The following is a 25,270-nucleotide window of genomic DNA, read 5'->3' as shown; positions in this document are numbered from 1 at the left end:
TGCCATTTTGACCTTTTCACATGAGTCATGAGTGTTCTTAATAGCATCTAGAATGGTGAATCCTTCCCAGAAGATTTTCAATTTACTTTGCCCACATCCACTAGAGGAATCACTGTCTATGACAGATATAGCCTTATAAAATATATTTCTTAAATTATAATCTTGAAAGTCAAGATGGGCTGCAGAATGGATATTGTGTTAGCAGGCATGAAAACAACATGAATCACATTGTACATCTCCATCAGAACATTTGGGTGACCAGATGCATTGTCTATGTGCAGTAATATATATGTATATATGTATATGTATAAGTATATATAGATATCTATTTCTGAGGAGTAGGTCTCAACAGTGAACTTAAAATATTTATTAAATCATGTTGTAAACAGATGTGCTATCATCCGGGCTTTTTTGTTCCATTTATGAAGCATAAACCAAGTAGATTTAACATAATTCTTGAGTTCCCTAAGATTTTTGGAAGAGTCTCTGAGCATTGGTTTCAATGTAAAGTCACCAGCGACATTAATCCCTAACAAAAGAGTCAGGCTGTCCTTTGAAGCTTTGAAGCCAGGCATTGACTTCTCCTCTGTAGCTATGAAAGTCCCAGATGGCATCTTCTTCCATTAGAAGACTGTTTCATCTACACTGAAAATCTGTTGTTCACTGTATCCATCTTCATGAATTATCTGAGCTAGATCTCTGGAAATCTTGCTGCAACTTCTACATCAGCGCTTGCTGCTTCCCTTGTACTTTTATGTTAATGAGATGGCTTTTTTTCTTAAAATTCACAAACCAACCTCTGCTACATTCAAACTTTCTTCTCCAACGTCCTCACCTCTGTCAGCCTTCAAGAACTGAAGAGAATTTGGACCTTCCCCTGCAGTAGGCCCTGGCTTGAGGGACTGTGATCTTCTATTAAGACCACTAAAGCATTCTTTATATCAACAATAAGGCTGTTTTGCTTTCTTGTCATTTGTGTGTTCATTGGAGTAGCACTTTTCATTTCCTTTAAGAACTTTTCCTTTGCTTGCACAACTTGGCTGTTTGGTACAAGAGACCTATATTTTAGCCTATCTTGACTTTCCATATGCCTTCCTCATTAAGTTTAATTATTTCTAGTTTCTGATTTAAAGTGAGAGATACGCATCCCTTCCTTTCGCTTGAACACTTAGAGCCCATTGTTAGAGGTTATAAATTGGCCTAATTTCAATATTGCTGTGTCTCAGGAAATAGGAAGGCCTGAAGGCAACGGGGTGGAAGAGCTAGTGAGTAGAGCAGTCAGACCAACACAGAATTTATCAAGTTTGTTGATTTATATGGATGTGATTGTGGTGCCCTAAAACAATTACAACAGTAACATCAAAGATCGATGATCACAGACCATCATAACAAATATAATGATAATGAAACAGTTTGTAATGTTGCTAGAATTACCAAAATGTGACACGGAGACACAAAGTGAAAAAATAATATTGGAAAAATGGTGCAGATAGACTTGTTCAACACAGGATGCCACAAATCTTCAATTTGTTAAAACACAACATCTGTGAAGCTCAATAAAGCAAAGTACAATAAAATGAAGTCTGTCAGTTTACCTAACCTATAGAACATCATAGTTTAGACTAGCTTATCTTAAGAGTGCTGAGAAAAATGACATTAGCCTATAGTTGGGCAGGATCATCCAACACAAAGCCTATTTATAATAAGGTATTGAATTTTTCATGTAATTTACTGAATACTGTTCTGAAAGTGAAAAAGAGGACGATTGTATGGGGACAGTGGTTGTAAGTGTATCAGTGGTTTATCCTCATGATCATGTGGCTGACTGGGAGCTGTGACTTGCTGTCCCTTCCCAGCATCATGAGAGAGTATCATATCACATACTGCAATCCAGGAAAAGATCAAAATTTAAAATCTGAAGTATGGTTTCTATTGAATGTGTATCACTTTCACCCTATCATAAAGTCAAAAAATCATAAGTCAAGTCACTGTAAGTTAGGTTACACCTGTCCTTGAAGATTTGTTATAAGGACGTATTAATCCAATTTCTTTTTTTTAGCATTAATCCAATTTCAAGAAGATCATCCTAGTGATTGAAATAGTAAAATCAAACCCAAATTTCTGAAGTTTGAAGAGAAGAGATAGGTAAAACATGTGATATGTAATATACACATGTGTATATGTAATGTATATAATCTATAGAAGGAACTTGAGAGAGTTTTTGCTGTTATGAAGCAAGATTAAAGGAGTGTCAGAATCAAACAGAAACCAGACTTGCAAATTCCCTGAGCAAACAAAACCAGTTTAGTCATATAAGCAAAGCTTTAATTTAGCTTATTTTGCAAGGCAAGCCAGACTAACTTGACTGGGTCACTTCTTACTTGTGTCTCTGAAAATCACTGACAAAACTCAAACTACTCCCTTAAACTGCTATAAGGTAACCACTAACTAATTTCTTATCATTTAAGAAATTCTAATATTGTAACCAATCACTATGAAGAATGGTCACTGTTTCCTCACTATATAAACTGCCTTATAACAGTGTGCCTCTGAGTCTCATTCCCTGTTTGGTTTGAGTACTCCTGGTTGGCAAACGGTTTTTTTAGTGTGCATACAATAAGCTTTTACTAATTACTACTTTGATGATTCATTGCTTTTACTTCTACTTCTGGGATTTTGACAGAATAAAGGAGAGTGGGAAGCAGAACACATTTAAGTATGACTCCAATTTTAATTGCCATTTATAGCCATCAGAAAAAAGTAAGTTGGAGAAAGAGAAAAAAAAAGAAAGAAAGAGAGGGAGAGAAAGAAAGAGAGAGAGAAGAAAGAAAGAAAGAAAGAAAGAAAGAAAGAAAGAAAGAAAGAAAGAAGAAAGAAAGAAAGAAGAAAGAAAGAAAGAAAGAAAGAAAGAAAGAAAGAAAGAAAGAAAGAAAGAAAGAAAGAAAGAAAGAAAGAGAAGAAATTCCAACAAGGGAAATGAAATTTAAATATATTAATAAATGTTTAAAGTTTAATAAAAGTTAAACATTTTTTAAAGTTTCATTTTAGAATGAAGTGATCCCCAAATAGGCAAGCAATATCAATGAATTGTTAAACTTTAATTATTTACTAAGAATGAAAAATTTGCTCCCAATGGCCCCAAGCTCTCTCTCATTGTCCTCACTAATGATGTATAAGATTGCTGGACTGGGACTGCTCTTTGCTTATCTCCAGAGACACACAAAGAGTCTGATACTGACTCTCGGCTAAGATAAAGCTAAATGTAATATAGTAAAACTTTGAACAAGTCAAATCAAAACTTCACTGCTGCACAGCTGGTTTTAGTATGTGTACATCGATGATGTAAACCCCAAAGACATACTCCAAAGTACTTAAGATTGGGAGCAGACAGGGAGATTCCATTTATTCTTTCAAGCTATAGAAATTGATCACAACCTAACCAAGAGTCAAGTGATCAAAGAGAAAAATGAGATTTCTGTAACAGAGGCAGATATAAGTTTGTATGTAGTTTATATGAAAGTTTGTAAGGAGTGGTATAATTATATTAGACTATTGAACTTCACTTCTTAATCTTCTTAGCAAATCTCAACTTTTAATAATTATGGATTTATTTTCTAATAGTCTTACTATCAAAGTTTGCAAGATCAATGCACATAGGTAATTATATTCAGAAAACAGAATTATGCTAGAGATGAGATTGTTTTCAACATTTAAATTCTCTAACATTGATTTGTAGACTTAGGATTTGTGTCTACACCTCTCTGGTAGATAATAAACATTTAATCCCCTATGAAATGGAAATTTTCAGTATTTGTTTCTAAAATGATGCTTGCTAACTCATAAATGCTATTAGGAAAATAGCAATCCTATTCTTTCTTACACATACCAAATATGTGAAAATCATCGATGGATAATGTATTATTATGTTTAGCAATACAAATATCATTATTATTACTAATTTAAATACTATATCATATACCATTAGCTTGCACAATGATAATATTAAATTGCAATTAAATATTTGATTAAAATTAAATGGAAAGCACAATTTTGATTCATTGTTAGTTAAATTAGTCATTGAAGTTGAAGAGATCCTGCTAATCTAATGTCCAAACAGAATTCTCTCAAAATTCTTGCACCATGTTTCTGAGATAACTACAGAGAAATATAATTTATCTTGAAGAACTAATTGGCATTTAATTAACTAATACTAACTGTTTACATGCAAATTACTTGTCTGAGCAACCTAACTGGAAATGCTTCTCTGGTACTTTTATTGATTTGACTAACAACTTTTATTTAGTATTTCATCAGTTTTAGCTGTCTAGAGTAATAGCAACAAGCTTTATCACAACCATATTACATAGTAAATGCCTTGAATGATATTATCTCCAGAAGCAAATACTAGTCTTACCCAAATTCACAAATAGTTTCATATTATACTGGTACTATTCATCTAGTTGAACTCATTCAAAAACATTGAATAAGGCTAGAAAAAAAGCTATTTTTTTAAAAAAACATAAATAATAACTAGCAGTATTAAATTTTGGTCATCAAGTAGAGTTAATAACTGTATTTTATATTTCATATCCACTAAAAAGCCAGTATATTTTTGCTTAATACTCAAACATTCAAACTATTTAACTGTAAATGCTCAGCTCAAGTATTGCAAAAAATGGCAACATAGAGAAGTGTATTTTAGCATAGAAACAGCTATTGGGACTAACAGTTTTAGCACACATTATCATGTGACAGTTCATAAAGAGCAGAGTCTAAAGTCAACTAATCTCTCATAGATCATCAGGACTTGAAATTAAATACTTCAATTATAGTAATAAAGATAAGAAAAAAGAGAAAGAAAGCATAAACATTTTTGGACCTCTTAAACCCCTTATTTACTATCATTATATTTTCCACTTTTTTACTGCTAAGTTAAAAAAATGATCTCAATCCAGTTGTAATTATTCAATTTCTTCCAAGTTTATTACATACATATTGTTAGAATATGTCATTGTTCTGGTTAGATTTTTGCTTTCCTGCTTATGAAAATGTGATTTAAACTAAACACATTAAACAGATGCAATGATGACTTGAATGAATTTAATATGCATGTATGCACCATTATTTCAGGTAACCTATTATAACTTCAGTAGAGTCTGTTATAGAATTAATGTTTTTGACCCCCCCATTTATATGTTGAAATCTTAATCCTTAATGTGATGGTATTTATGAGGCAAGGCCTTTGGATGATCATTATGTCATAAGGATGGAGCCCTCATGAATGGGATTATTACCATTATAAGAGACCTCAGAGTGTTCTCTAGCCCTCTTTCTGCCATGTGAGGATAGGAGGAGATAGCAGTCTGCAACCTGGAAGAGGGACATCACCAGGGCCCAAACATTCAAGTGCCTTGATCATTGATTTTACAGATTCTGAAACCATGAAAAATAGTTTTTTGTTTATGAGACACCCAATGTACAGTACTTTGTTATAGTGGCCCAAACTAACATAGGGATGAAACATTTATTAAAAAAAAAAGTATTTTTCACTCATAAATGGAAATCAAATGAAAAAAGTTATTCCACTTGATTTATTTTAAATATTACTTGATACCATAGAATACATATATTTTTCCTACCAGACAAATAAAAAGTTGCTAATTTTCCATTCATTGAACTCTGATGTAAAATTATTATTACATTTATAAAAGAAATGCCAGGAGTCTAACAAACAAACAAAAAAGCAGAATCAGACGTATGAATCAGACCAGAATCAGAGAACAAACTGATGGTTGCCAGAGGGAAATGACTGGGGGAACGGACAAAAAAAAAAAAAAAAAAAAATGCCAGGAGTCTGGATACGATAATGGTACAAATACATATTGAATTCACTCTCATCCCTTCAAACCTATCTAAAATAAAATAATTCTCACATGAAATAGGATATAGAAATTAATATGATAGTTAATTCTATGTGTCAACTTGGTTAGGTTAATGTGCCCATATATTTGGTCAAGCATGAGTCTAAATGTTCCTGTGAAGGTATTTTTTTTAGGTATGAGTCAATATTTCAATCAGTAGACTTTGAATAAAGCAAATGAAGCTCCGTAATGCGGACAGTCCTCATCCTCATCCTTAAACTTAATGCCTTAAGAGAAAATTATTGTAGTCTCCAAAAGAAGAAGAAATTCTGCCTCCAGACTGCCTTTGGACTTGAGACTACCCATCAGCTCTTTGGTCTCCAGCCTGTAAGATTCTTTGTCCCTCAATAGATTCTTTCTCCCTCAATAGATAAATAGATAGATAAATAAATATAAAGACAGACACACCCACACATATCCTATGGGTTCTCTTTCTCTGGAGAATCCTAATACAGATTTCTTCAACTATATCATACTATTAAAGAATTCAATAAACATGCTTTCCTTGTGGCTAAAGTTAAAAAAAAAAAAAAACTGCAATTTTGCCACTTCTTATCCAATCTCTTTTATAATTAACCTGCGGATTGGATGAGAATCAAAGCAATCTATATCGGGGCGCCTGGGTGTCTCAGTCGTTAGGCGTCTGCCTTCGGCTCAGGTCATGATCGCAGGGTCCTGGGATCGAGCCCCGCATTGGGCTCCCCGCTCGGCCAGGAGCCTGCTTCTCCCTCTCCCACTCGGCCTGCTTGTGTTCCCTCTCTAGCTGTCTCTCTCTCTCTCTGTCAAATAAATAAAATAAAATCTCTAAAAAAAAAAAAGCAATCTATATCAATAAGGAAATGATTGCTAAATTTTGGTGGATGCCTGGGATTGGAATCTATATTATAATGATAATGAGAAATAAGTACAATGAAAAGTAAGTGGGAAAATATTGAATGTAGACAAACTGCTTATCATGTCTGACTGTGATGGAGAAAAGAGAGAGAGTAGGGATCAAGAACAATTACTTCTCTACTTTTTATTTTTAAATAATATAAATGTATACAGGAATGTTAAAAATGGTCAGAATATCTGTATAAACTTCATCCAGATTTACCAATCATTAACATCTTTTCACCCATAAATACTTCAGTGTATTTTGCTTAAGGAAAATGGCATTCTCCTAAATAACAACCATGCAATTATCAAATTCATATGGCTCAGGTTCCTAAATATGTGATCTTGAGCAAATCAATTAACCTCATCAAGTTTAGGTTCCTCAACTTTAAACTTACACTAAAAAATTAGATTATTTGGCTTTCAAATTACGGTGAAAATATATACAAATATAAAGAATTTTCCTATGCCTAAGCTAGTATAAGCCCTGGAGTACCTCCAAAGTTAGTAATACCTAATTAAACATAGATGAAGATAGTAATGACATAAAACAAAAATGAAGAAAGAAAGAAAGAGAGAGAGAGAGAGAAAGAAAGAAAGAAAGGAAGGAAGGAAGGAAGGAAGGAAGGAAGGAAGGAAGGAAGGAAGGAAGGAAGGAAGGAAGGAAGGAAGGGAGGGAGGAAGGAAGGGAGGGAGGAAGGAAGAAAGGAAGGAAAAAAGGAAGGAAGAAAGAAAAAGAAAGGAAGAAAGAAAGAAAGAAGAAAGAAAGAAAAAGAAAGAAAAAGATCTGACATCCTTGGTAGCAAAAAATTTCTTTGATAGAATATCAAGGCTCAGGAAAACTCAGTAGCTTTTTCTTGTTCTCAGACAGCCAGAAAAACTGAGGACCAGATTTCTGAATTTTGGCCACTAGTCCCAAGTCTAACTAATCCCTCAGTAGCACTTTTCACATGGAGAAAGTTCACACAGCATCAACAAATCGTTTATCAAAATCAAGACCTTGTAACATTGAGAAAGTTAAAAGTGTTGTAATCAAGAATCTTCCAGATGAGTCAAATAAATAGACAATGAGGAAAATGTAGCTTAGCTGAAAACTAGAAAACACATAAATATAGAATGTATAAATAGAGGGTGGGAACTAAGGTATAAGCAAGAAACCAAATAAAGGTGGAGTAAATTAAAAACATAATAATGAAACTGGAAACTACCTGCTCGTTCTTTTCTTTAATTTTTTTATTTTTATTTATTTTTTTATTTTACAGAGAGAAAGAGAGTGTGAGAGCGAGGGGAGGGGCAGAGGGAGAGAATTTTCAAGCAGACTCCCTGCTAAGCATGGAGCCGGATCTCACTACCCTGAGATCATGACTTGAGCCAAAACCAAGTCAGTCACTCAGCAAGACTGAGCCACCCAGACACCCCTGTTGTCTATATTTAAGAGTCTGTTTGTTGTCCTTTTTCTTTGTTTCCTCATTTGTTTTGTTTCTTAAATTCCACATATGATTGAAATAATATAGTATTTGTTTTTGAATCCACTATATTTTTTTTTTATGTGTTCTGAGGCTCTAGGTCCAGGCTCAGAGTTTGCCTTGCATTTATACTCTTAGTTTCAGAAAATTGAAATATTTTACTTTCAGAAAAAATTAAAAGTTATGTAAAAAGAAAATGGAAGCACCTGTGTCTGACCAGTGTGAGATGTTGGAGTTGTAGTGGCGGGGTGAGGGGCATAATGAAGGTATTCAGAAAGAGTAGGGATGGATGTAATAGGGGCAGCCCAGCGTACGTTTTCAGAACCTGAACACAGATATTCAAAACCCCAAAATAGAAGGAGGGCAAGAAAAGTGATGGAACATTGTTCACACACAGTGGGATTGATCAAATAACTAAACATACAATAACCAAGTAATAATAACAAATAGATTTTTCACTGTTGGAGAATGGAGTTACAAATAAGTTCCTATAGAGGTGGTAATATTCTCTTTATTGATCTAGGTGCAGGTTTTATTGATGTGCAAGTTTCTGTGTGAATTTAAGTTTTTATTTCTCTGAGATAAATATCCAAGAGAATAATTGCTTGGTCTTATGATCAGTGCATGTTTTAATAGGAAACTATCAAACCTTTCACAGAATGTCTATAGTGTTATACATTCCCACTATCAATGTATGAGTTATCCAGTTTCTCCAGATCCTTGCCAGCATTTGGTATTATAATTATTATTTTTCTTTAATTTCAATTGTTTCAATAAATTTTCAGTGATACCCTACTATGGTTTTAATTTACATTTTCCTAATGGCTAATGATGTAATACATATTTTATGTTTATTTTCCATCTGATCTCCTATTGGAAAAAACCCATTGATTGCCTTTGCCTCTTTTCTAATTGGGCTACTTGCTTGCTTTTATTACTGAATTTTAGGGGTGCTTCAGATATTCTAGTAACAGTTCTTTTCTCTGATATTTGGTTTGCCGATATAGTGGGGCATATTAAATTTTAAATTTAAATCCATAATCCATTTTCAATTAACTTCTGCATACAGTGTGAACTATAGCATTGGTTTTCTTGGGTTTTTTGTTTTGTTTTTTGCCTAATTATACTCAATTGCCATAGTATTTTTCCATATTGAACTCAGCAAACAAACTCGTGAATAGTTTATACGATCAATATTCACCAAAACTCATTGGGAAAAAAGTACACATTTTCCAAGTGAAATACTTGATTGTGACATTTTAAAATTATATAATTTTATCTGTAATCTGCATTCTATTAGTTTATTTTTTTCATTTATTCGCCCTAAAAGTATTTGTCATTTTATACCACTTAGCTTGAAAGTTTTAAGGATATGGAAATTTAAAAAATGAAATTAAAAAAAATTGGATCTACTAAAAAATGTCACTGTCAAGTGAATTTGAGAAAAAGTAAACAATAATTTCAATATCATTTAAAAATTGGTATAGATAATTATTAGGGATCTACAAGCATAGAATCTTTAACAGCTGAAGATCACCAAAAAAGAGCTTCTAGAGAATTTGGGCTTTTTGTTTTTTAGCCTTTCATTCTAAATAGGTGTATGTACTTTTTTGTTAATTAATCAAGACTCTCACACTAAACCAGATTTCACATCCTTTCACACAGCCTTTATTTTCAAAGAGGAAATTTTCCCCCTATTATAATTATTACAATCCACTTACAAAGTCCAATTTTGTTCCATTATATGGTTTTCAATTCTTCCTCCACCTCCCGCCTTAAAAGCTGCTATGTGATGAAAAATACTAAAAAGGAGGGTGAAGCTTGCTCACCATTGTAACTCTAAAGCATATACCCTCATTCTCCATTTTAGATTATTTAGTGATACACACACATAAACACAAAGACTAATGCCTCCCTAAATTTTGGGAATCGATTCATACTGACTCAGATAATATAGATCTATACGAGCTGAATAGATCAAAAGCTATGTGTGTTGTTAAAACAATAGTCTTCTCTTCCATTAGAGATCTAAAATAGATCTTACCCACATTTTATTGGTACATTGCATTTAGTATCTCCCAGTTTTACAGAATGTCATGCTGATATAGCTCAAAAGATAAGACTAAATAAAACCCTGCTTTGTCTTGATAAGGATTTCTTTGACTAACTCTGGTATAAATTGGGCATGAAATGAATGTATTACTGCAAAAGTGTGAAAGTAAAACCCATTATAAACTAGAAATTAATCGTTGCGATGGCAAACCATTTTGTAAGCTGCAGGGTTTTCTTTGAGACTATTTTGCCTTATCCTTTTAAAAGCTTTGCTGAAAAGAAATCTTTTCTCTTTACTTTTATTACTTAAAACTTCCATATTCATGTTTACCTCATGTATTTGGCATATATTTGAAAAACGAATTGGTTTTTAAAGGTCTCTTCATTTTGTTTCCATGCTCTGTATTCACCTTTTACATCTTTTTAAAACCTCTATCCCACAACATGGAATTGTCATAAGTAAAATATCTAATAAAGCTTAAATCAGGTAAAATTTAACTTTACCTTGTTGATGTATAAAATAGGTTGGATAATGCTCTATAACTATTAAAACAAATTCCCTGCTAGTTTTACCCTGTTATTCTAAAATTTCCTGTGTCATGGCCATGTGGTTAGGGTATGGGACAGTAGCAGGCTGGTGTGTTTGTTACCTATTAAGTGAGCTTATGTACATTCTGTAAATTTCGGGAGCCATAATTTGTTATTCTGAAAAAAAATTATCAAGTTAGAGATTAATGTGTATATGTAAAATCTCTCTTTTTAAAATTTGAAGCTATTTTTTATATATTTTTGTAAAATTTGCTTTGTGAAATGTGTTCCACAGCTTTCAAATCAAACATACTAAAATTGTGTAAAGAGAGAAGTTTCTACCTGAACACCATGCATGTATTTGTGGAAAATAGTGTCCAGTAAAATATATATCTGAATAAAAATAGGAATGGGGCTAGTCATACTTTGTAACCAAAATACACGTACATGAAAATAACTACACAAATAAAATCTAATACTAAAACATCTAACCCATTAAGAAATATTATAGCTAATATTTGGCTTTTTCAAAAGAAATAGATGACAGCTACTTGATGGAACATGAGAAAGGCAAGAGACATCTGCATTTTATTTTATTTATTTTTTTAAAGATTTTATTTATTTATTTGACAGAGAGAGACCAGCGAGAGAGGGAACACAAGCAGGGGGAGTGGGAGAGGGAGAAGCAGGCTTCCCGCGGAGCAGGGAGCCCGATGCGGGGCTCGATCCCAGGACTCTGGGATCATGACCTGAGCCGAAGACAGACGCTTAACGACTGAGCCACCCAGGCGCCCCGAGACATCTGCATTTTATAAACAAAAGCAGAAGGAAAATGTATCCAGAAGTTATAGGTGAAGATATAGTTAAAAGCTCTGTGTGAATTGTTGTGGCACTAGAGATGGAGGGCTCTGGCTCTTTGTTTTGTATTTGATTCCTCCCCACAATTATCACAGAAAACTGAGACTAACCTCTTCCAAGACAGAGCATGAGGTTAAGCTAATCCAAAAGGAACATCATGGGGTGACAGACTACTACTCTATATTGTTTCCCCTAACTAGGTTAATAAACAGCATTCAGCTGCTAGGTTTCATGGTGATGCAACAAGGTAATGTGCACATTTCAGTGAGACTTCCAAATTATATTAAATAATTTGCTTATTTACAAATTGCATATGAATTATTATTGTAGGAAAATTACTGTAACAAAATATACTATATCTTTTATGCACAATTAAATGCATTTTTTTTTTCCTTTTATGTAACACATGATTTCCAAAGAACTCTTATTGGAGGATATAGATCCACTTAGGCAACCACAGTAGAACCCAATGATAATACCACATTTCTTTTGTTATGTGAGTGTATGTCAGGGGTCCTCAACAAGTAGTCTCTTAAAAGAAATTTCCACAAACAAAAAGGCCTTAGAAAATATAAACTGAACCCTCATAATATTTTAGAGTCATGAGATTTCTTTTCCCCAGAGATGTGAGGAGACATTGTTATCAGATGCAGGCTTTATTTTCCCAAAAAAGGTCCATGGACTTTCTTAAGCTTCCCATGTTTATTCTTCATCTGAGGATTCTAGGTTAACATCCAACACTGCAGAAATATTGTCATCAGGGCACCTGGGTGGCTCAGATGGTTAAGCGTCTGCCTTCGGCTCAGGTCATGATCCCAGGGTCCTGGGATCGAGTCCCGCATCGGGCTCCCTGCTCCTTGGGAGCCTGCTTCTCCCTCTGCCTCTCTCTCTCTGTCTCTCATGAATAAATAAATAAAATCTTAAAAAAAAAAAAGAAAGAAATATTGTCATCAGATCAATAAATGTGGAAAAACTATCAGAAATGTTCTTAGTAAATATTTGTTGAAAGCCTTCTAAAGGAAAATAAAAGTGAATACTAAAAGTTGGAGTTGAAGATACAACCTATGTCTCAAAGAATCTTATAATCCTTTTTTTTTAAGATTTTATTTATTTATTTGACAGAGAGAGAGTGAAAGAGAGGGAACACAAGCAGGGGGAGTGAGTGAGGGAGAAGCAGGCTTCCCGCTGAGCATGGAGCCCGATGTGGGACTCGATCCCAGGACCCTGGGATCATGACCTGAGCCGAAGGCAGACGCTTAACGACTGAGCCACCCAGGCGCCCCAAAGAATCTTATAATCTAATAAGAAATTTTAGTCATGGAATTCAACAAAATCAAAACAGTGGATTAATGCTTGTCTAAAATAGAAATAATGTCCAGAAGCATAGAAGAAAGCAATTTAGAATGAATTACAGGTTAATGGAAGGCTTTCATGTAGATATAATATTTAAAATGGGTTTGAAAAAATAAATATACATTAACTAATTTAAAAAGGATTATATATCCTTTCTGAAAACACTAAAAGTGACATTGAAGGAGAACGTTATAGTCCACCCAAAACATGCTACTCTGATATAAGGATTATTTTGAGCTGAGGGCACTTGAAAAACAGCAGATACAAGAAGGGTATTCTAACTCCCTTTTTCTTTTTGAAAACAGGAGATAAAAGCTCCCATGTAAGAGATGACTTCTCTACACCAGAAAAAAAGAAACATTCTTCAATGAGGAGTCACAGCTGAGAGAAGTCTATACACACAGACCTTGTTAAAATCATTCTTATCTATCTTCCTTTGGCCTCTGCACATAGTTTAGTTACTTTGTCACAATTATTTCTTATTGTTCAATCTAGTATAAGAACATTTAGTTTTTGCCACTTCTTAAGAGTCTTCATTCCTTATGAAATCTCCAGTGTCACATAAAGCTTGTGTTAAATGAATTTGTATACCTTTCTCTTGTTAATCTGTCTTATGTCAGTTTCATCCTCAGGCCCTGCTGAAGAACCCTAAGAGTATAGAACTAAAATTAAAAACAATTATATTAGCCTTCAAAACCATTTATAAAAGATGAAAAATATATCATCTGAAGTTAGTTGAAAATCTGTGTGTTAACTAGGATGTTGTTGTTGTTGTTAACCAAGATATTTAAATTAGAAAGAGATAAAGGGGATTAAGAATCTATTTATCTTGATGAGCACTGAGAAATGTATAGAATTGTTGGATCATTATATTGTACACCTGAAACTAATAGAACAGTGTATGTTAATTATACTTGAATTTTAAAAAAAGGGTTAAAAATAAAATAAACAGAAGTTCACATTTTTTATTCCAATAAAGGCGTCTTATAAAAAGTCACTTAAGAAGAGTGGCACAGAACAAAATGGCAGTTAAATATAGCAGCCAAACACACTCAGAAAATTAAATGACATTTAAAATAAATAGCAGAAAAATTAGAAGTTAGCGTGCATAAGGTAAGGTATATAATGAAATTGAAGAATTTTATGGGCTTAAAATGATGACATAAGAACAATATACCAAGTTCATTTATTTTAAATCACCCGAAAAACAAGAATAATGTGAAGAATTGTTATTTGCTCTAGTTTATTTATTCACCTTCTGGAAGTATGTATGCTTCTCTTGGAAATTTGACAAGCTTACATGCTGGTTACAAATTTAATATAAAGTTATATTCTAAAATTTGTTCAACTTTGCTAGAATAAAGAAATGTCAGAACTATGTCACCAAACAGACAGACAGGTGCACTTACAATTGTCCAAATAACTGCTTCTAAAATAAAATTTTCAAACATAAATTTGGAAGCATTATTTGGGAATGTTTCTGGTATCTAGAAGAGACTTAAACATTCCTAAAGCCTCAGCCTACTAAAAACCGACATGAAATTAACTTTTGATTCATACTTTATACAGGCCAGGATATGTTTAGATTGTTTGTAGGAATTTGCAGGTGGTGGCTCTCTAGAGGAGGTGGGAGGAGCCTGAGAAAAGACTGCAGGGTCTTCTTCTGCATCGGAGCACCATGAGTACTGAAATGCCAGCAAAATATGTACCTCAGATTGGGGATATCATGTCTAGTGTTCATCTTATGGCAGTTGTGATTTTGCATTATCTAAAGTGAAGTTAACTTGTATCCTTTACCTTGGTTCTTTAGTATCTCTGTTAATCACCCACTTTAATTCCGCTACCAATATAGCATAAATATCTCACTTACAAAACTCTTATGACACTTTATAAAACTTGAAAAAAATATTCTAACCTTCTAAGTCATTTTCCATATGAAGAGTTGCAGTGGAATTTGAAAATGCAAACAAAAATATTAAAATATAATATGCACTGATTAGGCTTTAAAAACAAATGGTTGATATCAGTGAAGATAAAAATTTATGAGCTGAATTTTTAAAAAATGAACATTGTGATTGAAAACGAAATATAATTTGGTTCATACAGCCCAAGATGTACTTTTTCATTTTAAATCAACATATTTTGGTAAGGTTATCATTTTCTTCCATGTAACCATTAAAATCAAGCATTGGAAATCTACATGTAGGCACATTTACTTAAATCACTGTATTACAAAGTATTACTCCAGAAATATAAAAATGAATACTAGACATGTTAAATTATATTTTTGCCACTGAACAAAATATAGAAAAGGTTTTAAATATTATTTTACTTGTACAATTTAACTTCTATCATTTCCTATTTTGTGTTTTACCTGTATAGAAACCATAAAGATATATTTAATTATGAAGTTTTACACTTAAATATATTGGTAGATGCATGTTCATAAAAGGCTTGAGAACACTGCTATAGGTGTTAGACTTGATGTTGAATTTGACTAACAGTATTTAGGTTAATTAAGACATGTTTGCCTTCTTCACACAAACATAATGGATACCTGATCGGAGTATTTAAGATTAAGGTGAAAGGCCGATCTTAGAAACAATTCTGAGATTGAACTAACACGAGGTGGTATTTCAAATATAACTATAAAGGCTTTGGCTTTGTGATGCTGTTAACTACAGTATGAAAAATAAGAAATAAGTCAAATTATAGGGGATTGGATACGGGAAAATATGTATGTCAGTATAGGCCTGATAGTAGACAAGGTCACCCAAAATCTGAATTTAGAGCATAAAAGTTGGCTCAGAAACTACACAAGAGTGCATTTTCATATATATTCACAGAATTATGTATTTACTAAGTTAAATAAGCAAAAGAACATAAATTAATAAGTGGAAAAAATTACAGTGACACATTTTAGTTTTCCTGACAGCATACTGTAATGTTTAAATAAAACATCTCTAGAATCAGAATTGATTTCCAAATAATTACCTTTGCTAATCAGTAAATTTGTGGCCAGAATGAATTATTAAAATTCACTATGCTTCTATTGTCCAGTGTATACACATGAATGTTAATAAGACTCATAAGGATAAAACTTCTAGTCCTGATTCCTTCAGAAACTTTTGATTTTCAAATTTGCATTACTACTTTATGTTAGATACTACATAAGTTCATGTGAATTAAAATATTCATTAAATAAATACTTTCAGATACATTGAAATGAATATTTTAAAAATACATTTATGGTGAACAAATGTATTTGTGTGCATATATTTAAATACATATATTTTTATAGTGACAAGATAAATATATCTTTTCTGTGGAAAATCATAATCTAGAAGCTTTTTTTTTTTTGGTTTTATTATGTTGTGTGATAAGTTTGCTCTCAATTAAAACTTTTGTCTGCAGTGGAAACTTAGGTTTAGCCAAAATAATGTTTTATATTAAATATTTAACAGTACTTGTTAGAAGCAACTTCAAAATATATAATTCTCTATTCCTTTTTTTCTGAAATTTCAAGTTTTTATTTAAATTCCATTAGTTAACATATAGTGCAATATTAGTTTCAGGAATAGAATTTAGTGATTCATCACTTGCATATAACACCTAGTCCTCATTACAAGTTTCCTCCTTAATCCCCTTTACCCATTTAGCCCATCTCCCCCGCAAGTCCCCTCCAGCAACCTTCAGTTTGTTCTTTATAGTTAAGAGTCTGTTTTATGGTTTGTCTCTCTCTCATTTTCTTTCTGTTATGTTCATCTCTTTTGTTTCTTAAATTCCACATGTGAGTGAAGTCATATGGTATCTGCCTTTCTCTGACAGAACTGACTTATTTCATTTAGCATAATATACTCTAGCTCCATCCACATTGTTGTAAATGGCAAGATTTTCAATCTTTTTGATGGCTGAGTAATATTCCATTGTGTGTGTGTGTGTGTGTGTGTGTACACATACCATTTCTTTATCAATTCATCAGTCGATGGACATTTGGGCTCTTTCCATAATTTGACTATTGTTGAAAATGTTGTTAAAAACATCGGATTGCATGTGTCCCTTTGAATCAGTATTTCTTTATCTTTTGTGTAAATACTGAGGAGTGCGATTGCTGAATCATAGAGTAGTCCTATTTTTAACTTTTTGAGGAACCTCCGATACTGTTTTCCAGAGTGGCTGCATCAATTTGCACTCCCACCAACAGTGTAAGAGGGTTCCCCTTTCCCTACACCTTTGACAACATCTATTGTTTCCTGTGTTGTTGAGTTTAGCCATTCTGACAGGTGTGAGGTGGTATCTCATTGCAGTTTTGATTTGTATTTCCCTGATGCTGAGTGATGTTGAGCATCTTTTCATGCGTCTGTTAACCATCTGTATGTCTCCTCTGGAAAAATGTCTACTCATGTCTTCTGCCCATTTTTTAACTGGGTTATTATTTTTTTAGGTATTGAGTTTGAGAAATTCTTTATAGATTGTGGATACCAACCTTCTGCTAGATATGTCACTTGCAAATATCTTCTCCCATTCCGTAGGTCGCCTTTTAGTTTTGTTGATTGTTTCCCTCACATGTAGAAGCATTTAGCCTTTTATCTTGTCCCAAAAGTTCATTTTTGCTTTTGTTTCATTTGCCTGAGGAGACATATCTAGTAATAAGTTGCTACGGCTGATGTCAAAGAGGTTGCTACCTGTGTACTCTAGTATTTTGATGGTTACCTGTCTCACATCTAGATCTTTCATCCATTTTGAATCTATGCTTGTGTATGGTGTAAGAAAGTGGTCCAGTTTCATCCTTCTGCACATTGCTGTCCAGTTTTTCCAACACCACTTGTTGAAGAGAATGTCTTTTTTCCATTGGATATTTTTCCTGCTTTGTTGAAGATTAGTTAGCCATATAGTTGTGGGTCCACTTCTGGTTTTTCTATTCTGTTCCATCGATCTATGAGTCCATTTTTTGTGCCAGTACCATATTGTTGTTATCACTACAGCTTTTTAATATAACTTGAAGTCCAAAATTGTGATGCCTCCAGGTTTGCTTTTCTTTTTCAAGATTTCTTTGGCTATCGAGGGTCTTTTGTGGTTCCAAACAAATTTTAGGATTGTTTGTTCTAGCTCTGTGAAAAATGCCTGTTATTTTGATAGGGATTGCATTAAATGTGTAGATTGCTTTGGGTATTAAGACATTTTAACAATATTTGTTCTTCCAATCCCTGACCATGGAATGTTTTTCCATTTCCTGTGTCATCTTCAATTTCTTTCATAAGTGTTCTATAGTTTTCAGAGTACAGAAATTGGTAAATTCCTAGAAACATATAAACCACAAAAACTGAAACAGGAAGAAATAGAAAACTTGAACATACCAATAGCCAGCAAAGAAATTGAATCAGTAATCAAAAATCTCACTACAAACACAAGTCCAGAGCCAGGTGGCTTCCCAGGGGAATTCTACCAAATATTTAAAGAAGAGTTAATACCTGTTCTTCTCAAACTGTTCCAAAGAAATAGAAGTGGAAGGAAAACTTCCAAATTCATTCTATGAGGTCAACGTTACCTTGATGCTAAAACCAGACAAAGACCCCAGTAGAAAAGAGATTTACAGACCAATATTCCTGATGAACATGGATGCAAAATTCTCAACAAAATTCTAGCAAATCAAATCTGACAGTACTTTAAAAGGATCATTCACCATGATCAAACGTGGTTTATTCCTGGATTGCAAGGGTGGTTCAATATTTACAAATCAATTGATGTGATATACCACATTAATAAAAAGAAAGGATGAGAACCATGTGATCCCCTCAACTGATGCAGAAAAGTTCAGTATCCATTCTTGATTAAAACACTCAACAAAATGGTGATAGAGGGAACATAGCTCAACATCATAAAGGCCATGAGTGAAAGACCCACATGTAGTATCATCCTCAATCGGGAAAAACTGAGAGCTTTTCCTCTAGAGTCAGGAACAAGACAGGGATGTCCATTCTCACCTCTGTTATTTAACATAGTACTGGAAGTCCTAGCCTCAGCAACCAGACAACAAAAAGAAATAAATTTCATCCTAATCAGCAAGGAAGAAGTCAAACTTTCATTATTCACAGATGACATGATACTCTATATAGAAAACCTGAAAGACTCCACCAAAAAATTGCTAGAACTGATACATGAACTGATAAAGTCACAGGATACAAAATCAGTGTAAAGAAATCTGTTGCATTTCTATACATCAGTAATGAAGCAGCAGAAAGAGAAATCAAGGAATCAATCCCATTTAAAACTGTACCAAAAACCATGATATATCTATGAACAAATCTAACCAAAGAGGTGAAAAATCTGTACAAGTCTCTATTTTCAAGTTAGAAATTATTTCAAAAATTATGCCAGAATAGAAATACATATCATAACCATACAATCAAACCTGAAACCATATAGGTAATTTATATTAGTAGCAGAAAGCACTTTAATCCTTGATTCTTTCCTTTAAGTATCAATTAAGAGCAAATATAAAGATACAGATGATCTATGACGTCAAAAAATATAGGGTTATCTCAGAGATACTGCAGTTTTGGTTCCAGACCACCACAGTAAGGTCCATCAAAAGAATTTCTTGGTTTCTCAGTGCATAAAAGTTATGTTTACATTATACTGTAGTCCATTAAGTGAGCAATAGCATTATGGCAAACAACATACATAACTTAATTAAAAATACTTTATGTCTAAAAAAAATGTTAACCATTGTCTAAGCTTTCAGTGAGTAGTAATCACTGATCACATATCATCATAATAAATATACTGATAATGAAAAACTTTGAAATATTGTAAGGATTACCAACGTGTGACACCGAGGCATGAAGTGAACAAATGCTATTGGAAAAATGACATCTATACCCTTACTTGATGCAGGGTTGGTGCAAATCTTCAATATGTAAAACACCCAGTATCTGCCAAGTACAATAAAATGAAGTGCAATAAAATGAGCTGTGCTGTAGTAATTTTAAGTGACGCCCATCTTTATCCTGAACTACATTTTAAATCATTGCTAAAAATTACGAGGTTTTTTTTAGAGACACAATTATTTTTTGTGAGATTATAAATAAGTAATGAAAATTGTGTTCCAAAGTAGCACATAGTATCTCTTCTTTATTTATAATTCTCTATTATATACAGCCACATAGTCATATTTCCCTTTACCTTTCTTTTTAAATGTATATTACAGCTTATACGTTCATATTTTTATATAATTATTTGATTGACCTATATTTTCTCAGTAACCAAATTATCCAGGAAAGCAGTAACATATCTGTTGGCTCTGTGCTTCATTATTTATTTGGCATACGGAATGCTTTGCATTTTGTTTTAAGTTTATAAGATCACGTATGCGAGAGCAAAGACCTAGAAAATAGTAAGATTTCAATATTTATAATTACAGGGTTTTTTTCCTTTATGATAGCTAAGGGTAGCAAATCTATTTAGCTATATACACTTTTGAATACTGACAGTGTATTAAGAAAAGTCATCGCATGAAAACACCAATTGGTCTATTGACCATCTGCAAAATATCCTCTTGCTCTTGTCATGATGAATTACTATTGTTTGGGTTTCTTGAGTTATATTAAATTTAAATTCTATGTACAAACAGTTATGTAGAGAAAAAGGATGATTTTGGAAGACACAGAATATACTGACTAAAATTTTGCACATATAATATGTGATGTTAATGTTCAACCAGAACTACAAGAAGATGTATGTGTGGGTGTGGGTGTGTATATATGCATACATGTGCTATCATGAATTTTGTTTTGAATGTATTACAACTGAGATGTCTATAGGAATCATTCATTTGAGAATGTTGAGTTTCCAGGTGAATTTATAAGTATGTTTTAGAGTGAGTCTATGAATCAAGATATAAATTTAAGGATTTTTATACAGGTAAGGAAAACAGTCTTTGTTGTGACTGATTTACTATTATATTTTTAAGGTCCAGTGTTATAAAACATTTTTTTTTAGCTGAACAGGAAAACTATAAAGAGTGTGAGTCACTAGGGCTGGGTAAATACTTTAAGCAATGCATCTATATATTTTAGAGTAATTGGTTATAAATAAAATTAACAAGGAATCAATGTTAAAAGCCTTGTTTTCCTTATATTTTATCATTTAATATTTTTAAAAATATTCAGTGAGCACATATAAGAAAATAAATTATCTAAAACAATAATTTTATATACATATACAAAAGATATCCAGAGAAATGTCAAAGGTTTATTCAGAGAGAGAGAGAGATGAGGGTGCTCTTCCACTTACATATTGCATTCATCTTAAAAAAGTCAGAAGAAATATCTTAGATAGCTATGACTGATAAACTAAGCAACTCCTTGCCTTCTAAAAGAGAACAATTGCTATGTCTCAGCTGCTCACAAATGCATATTAATTAGTCATTTAACCAATTTTAGAGTTTGTTTCATACGTCATTATGAGAAATGATATATGCTATTTTGTATACAATTTTCAAAACTTATGGTTCCGTTTGCTTATTTTATCCAAATTTCTTATATTATCCTTGAGTAACATGAACTTCACCTTGAGGAATCATTTTACCCCATGCGGTTTAAGGGCTATTGGCCCCAGAATCGATAGTGTCTTATTGACACAGTAATGTATTCTGTGCATCCAATCTTACTCTTTCCACTTGAACAGACTTTGTTATTTATCACAGGAAGAAAGAAAAGGGCTGGCTTTTTGTGTGGTTTTGTCTTTCACTTGACAAAACAAACAAAAGTGAAGCATGTTTGGAGAAAGCCGCTTCATGAGAAGAAAGCTGGTTATGAGAAGCCGGCCTTTTGCAGTCAGAACATGACTTTCAGTGTACAGTTTAAACTTAAAGACACCATGAAAATTGTGTGACATTGCTTTTAAAAAGCTTTTAGGCTTCTCTTTGGCTTCAAAATGCAGGCTTATGTAACTGTATCTCTCCCAGCTAGTGGGGACCAAGGCAATGATGCTAGTACTTTAGGACATACTGCAAATCACTCTCACAGAATCCAAATTCAGAAAAACAACAATGGGCACACCTTATTATTCTCAGTTGTAATTAAAAAACCAAAAAAGCAAAACAAAACAAAACAAAAACAACCAAGAAACCAAAAACAAAGTGAAGTTTCTTTTTAACCTCAAATTAGCAATGATATGATTTTTTTTTTTTTCAAACCTACACACCTTTAGATCCTAGCAGGCAATTTTTATTGTGTTGTTATTCCTTCTGAAGCTTGCCCTGATAAATCTAGTTTTGACATAAAAGTGAGTTTTACTTAATGATATTGCTTAGTGATATTATTTAAGGAATATACTGCTTTGTCTTGACAATTGAACTGTCACTGAATTTCAGTCATGGGTCTAGTGCATTCTCCAAGATGTTGGTAAACATTCTGAAGAAGTAAGTGGGCATCCACCCCACCTCCCCTGAAGGGACATCACTTAATGGTATGTTGGAGTCTGTTTTTCTCTCCCTCTACCATATACACATACATAGTTGGTAATTAATGTCAGGGAGAGTTTGCAATCTGTGAATAAAATTTTTATCTGACTTCTTTCTAGTAATCTTGAGCTCAAACAAGCCTGTTTGCAAAAGTAACTGGTGTTCTCTTTAGTCTTGCTACCAATAGAAAGCTCTACTTTCTTTTCTTTTTTTTTCTTTTTTTTTTTTTTTAAGATTTTTATTTATTTATTTGAGACAGAATGAGAGAGAGAGAGCACATGAGAAGGGGGAGGGTCAGAGGCAGAAGCAGACTCCCCGCTGAGCAGGGAGTCCGATGCGGGACTCAATCCCGGGACTCCAGGATTACGACCTGAGCCGAAGGCAGTTGCTCAACCAACTGAGCCACCCAGGCGCCCGAAAGCTCTACTTTCATGGAAAAAGTTACCCTATCTTTCAGGCAAAATGTGTCATCCTGCAACTCTAGATATGTTCGATTTACAGGAGAAAGAATGGGAAGTCTCCTTGAGATTTAGAATAACACCCAAATCTGTAACATACCTCTTTGGATAGAAAAAAATAAATAAATTTTATATGAGCTAGAAAGGCTTCTTGTTTGGAGAATCTAAATATTCACCCTGCCTGTTCAAGAAATAGGCAGTTAGATTTTATTTCATATATCTATGCTGTCTCTCTTTTATAATAAAGGAGGTATAGAGCATCAAATTCAATACTGATATGATTAATATTTGGAAATGTGGCTTTTCCTGCAGCTGTAAAAAGAAAAAAAAAAAAGAAAATCAAAGAAAAAAAAAAGAATGATGCAGAAAGAAGAATCTAAAATAAATACCAAGGTTAGGTTTGAAATTGCAAGGAAGAATAAAACAACTTATCTATTGTCTTTGTGAGAATTTTATCTTTGTCCCAGAAGGGGGAATGATTCTTAAGCATTCCAAGTTTTCAGAATTTGTGACAACATAAGTGCCTGAATTTCTTAGTGTCCTGCACTAAATTTCACATGACTTTCTTATTACCATTCAATTGACAATTTAAGGAACACATAAATTTCAGCCAATTAGAAAGGAAGAGGAAAGTAATATTTTGTGTTTATCCGCCCTGTGCCAGGTACTGTGACAGTAATTTTATACAACCATTTCATTTAGTGCTTCAGTGCTATAGTCAATCTTTCCAAGAGCTCCTCTTACCATGCTAGTCTTTCCTGTGGTCTTAAATGTTTACTAGTCTGACTAATATACATTCCTAGTATTTGAACATTATCAAGCAGGCTGCTTGTAACCCATATTTTCTATCCGAAGCAATGTTGTTTCTTAATGTTCAGGCTTAGTGAATAAATGTCTAATTGTTACTAACATGAAGCCATTAGGTATTTTTTCTTAAATAAAAAACACACAGTTAAGCAAAGAAATAAGAAAGAAAACAATACTCAAAAGTTGAATGTAAGTATCATTCTTATATTTGATACTTGAAAAAAAAGAAGTAAATAATAACCTGATATATTTTTCTAATTCCACCAGCATAATGTTGTTAACTCACTAACATGGAAGATAGTACATTGGGGAGCAAAAAACAGAGGTTGAAATATTTTCAAAGATTCATTTGTAAGTACCTATAATTCTGGTTTCAGTACATTTATTTAGTAAGGAAAATTATATACATATGTATATATACATTTACATATAAATATATTATATATGTATTTATAAATATATATTTATGTCTATAAATATAAAATATATAGTCCCCTTTTTTTAAAGATTTATTTATTTGAGAGAGAGAGAACAGGGGGAGGGGCAGCGGGAGAGGGAGAGAGAGAATCTTAAGCAGACTCTATACTGAGTGTGGAGACAGATGCAGGGCTCCATCTCACAACCCTGAAATCACGACCTAAGCTGAAATGGAGTCCAATACTTAATCAACAGAGCCACCCAGGAGACCCTATAGTTCCCTTTTTCTAGAGTTTATTTTTTCCTTGGAAAAAAAAAAATAGATATCTATTTCATTTCCTTCAGGGAAGCTAGTTTTGATGTACACACATTTATTTACCATGTTCTTATGTTTAACAATTTACATAAAAGATTACCAGTTGCTTGCATACTGTTTATATATTCTGTGTTCCTCCTATATTTAAATATTTTATGCTAAAATTTGCAAAATTATAAATATATTAGATCTTCCAAGTTATATTATCTCCCATGAGTTAGGATTTCTTATTTCTTTAGTCTCCAAACTATAAATCATTATTTATATTCACTTGATCTTGAATTATTTTAAAATGTCTATCAGTGAAATCTGAATATTTTCTAATTGCTGAAGTAAAGATTACTTGAGTTTTAGTATTTTGAATTATATTATTTTGGGAGGATTATAAATATATACTGATTATTTGAGGACTCAATTATTCCCTAGAAATATATTCTTAAAATCTACTTGGTAATTTTGGTCATTTTGAAAATATTTAGGAATATAAGTCCACTGAAATATAATTTTCCTGAAAGTATATATATTCAACAGCTACAATGTATTAACGGATCAAATTGCCTTATGTCTTCTCATATGATTTTAAAGATTGTGTGTGTGTGTTTTGATTAGATGTTCAAAGAACTATGGATCTTTTTAAGAAAAAATTGTTATTCTTTACTATAAACTGCAAAAAGTAGGATCCAACTTAACATAATCTTAATTATGGATTTATTATCAAACAAATTCCATTAATGGTTTGCAAATCCTAATAT

This window comes from Mirounga angustirostris, unplaced genomic scaffold, assembly GCF_029215605.1.
Source record: "Mirounga angustirostris isolate CCGP_5_RB_7025 unplaced genomic scaffold, mMirAng1.0.hap1 SCAF_2, whole genome shotgun sequence".
Taxonomy (NCBI): domain Eukaryota; kingdom Metazoa; phylum Chordata; class Mammalia; order Carnivora; family Phocidae; genus Mirounga; species Mirounga angustirostris.
The sequence above is the reverse complement of the archived record's forward strand: the minus strand, read 5'-3'. Positions refer to the sequence as shown.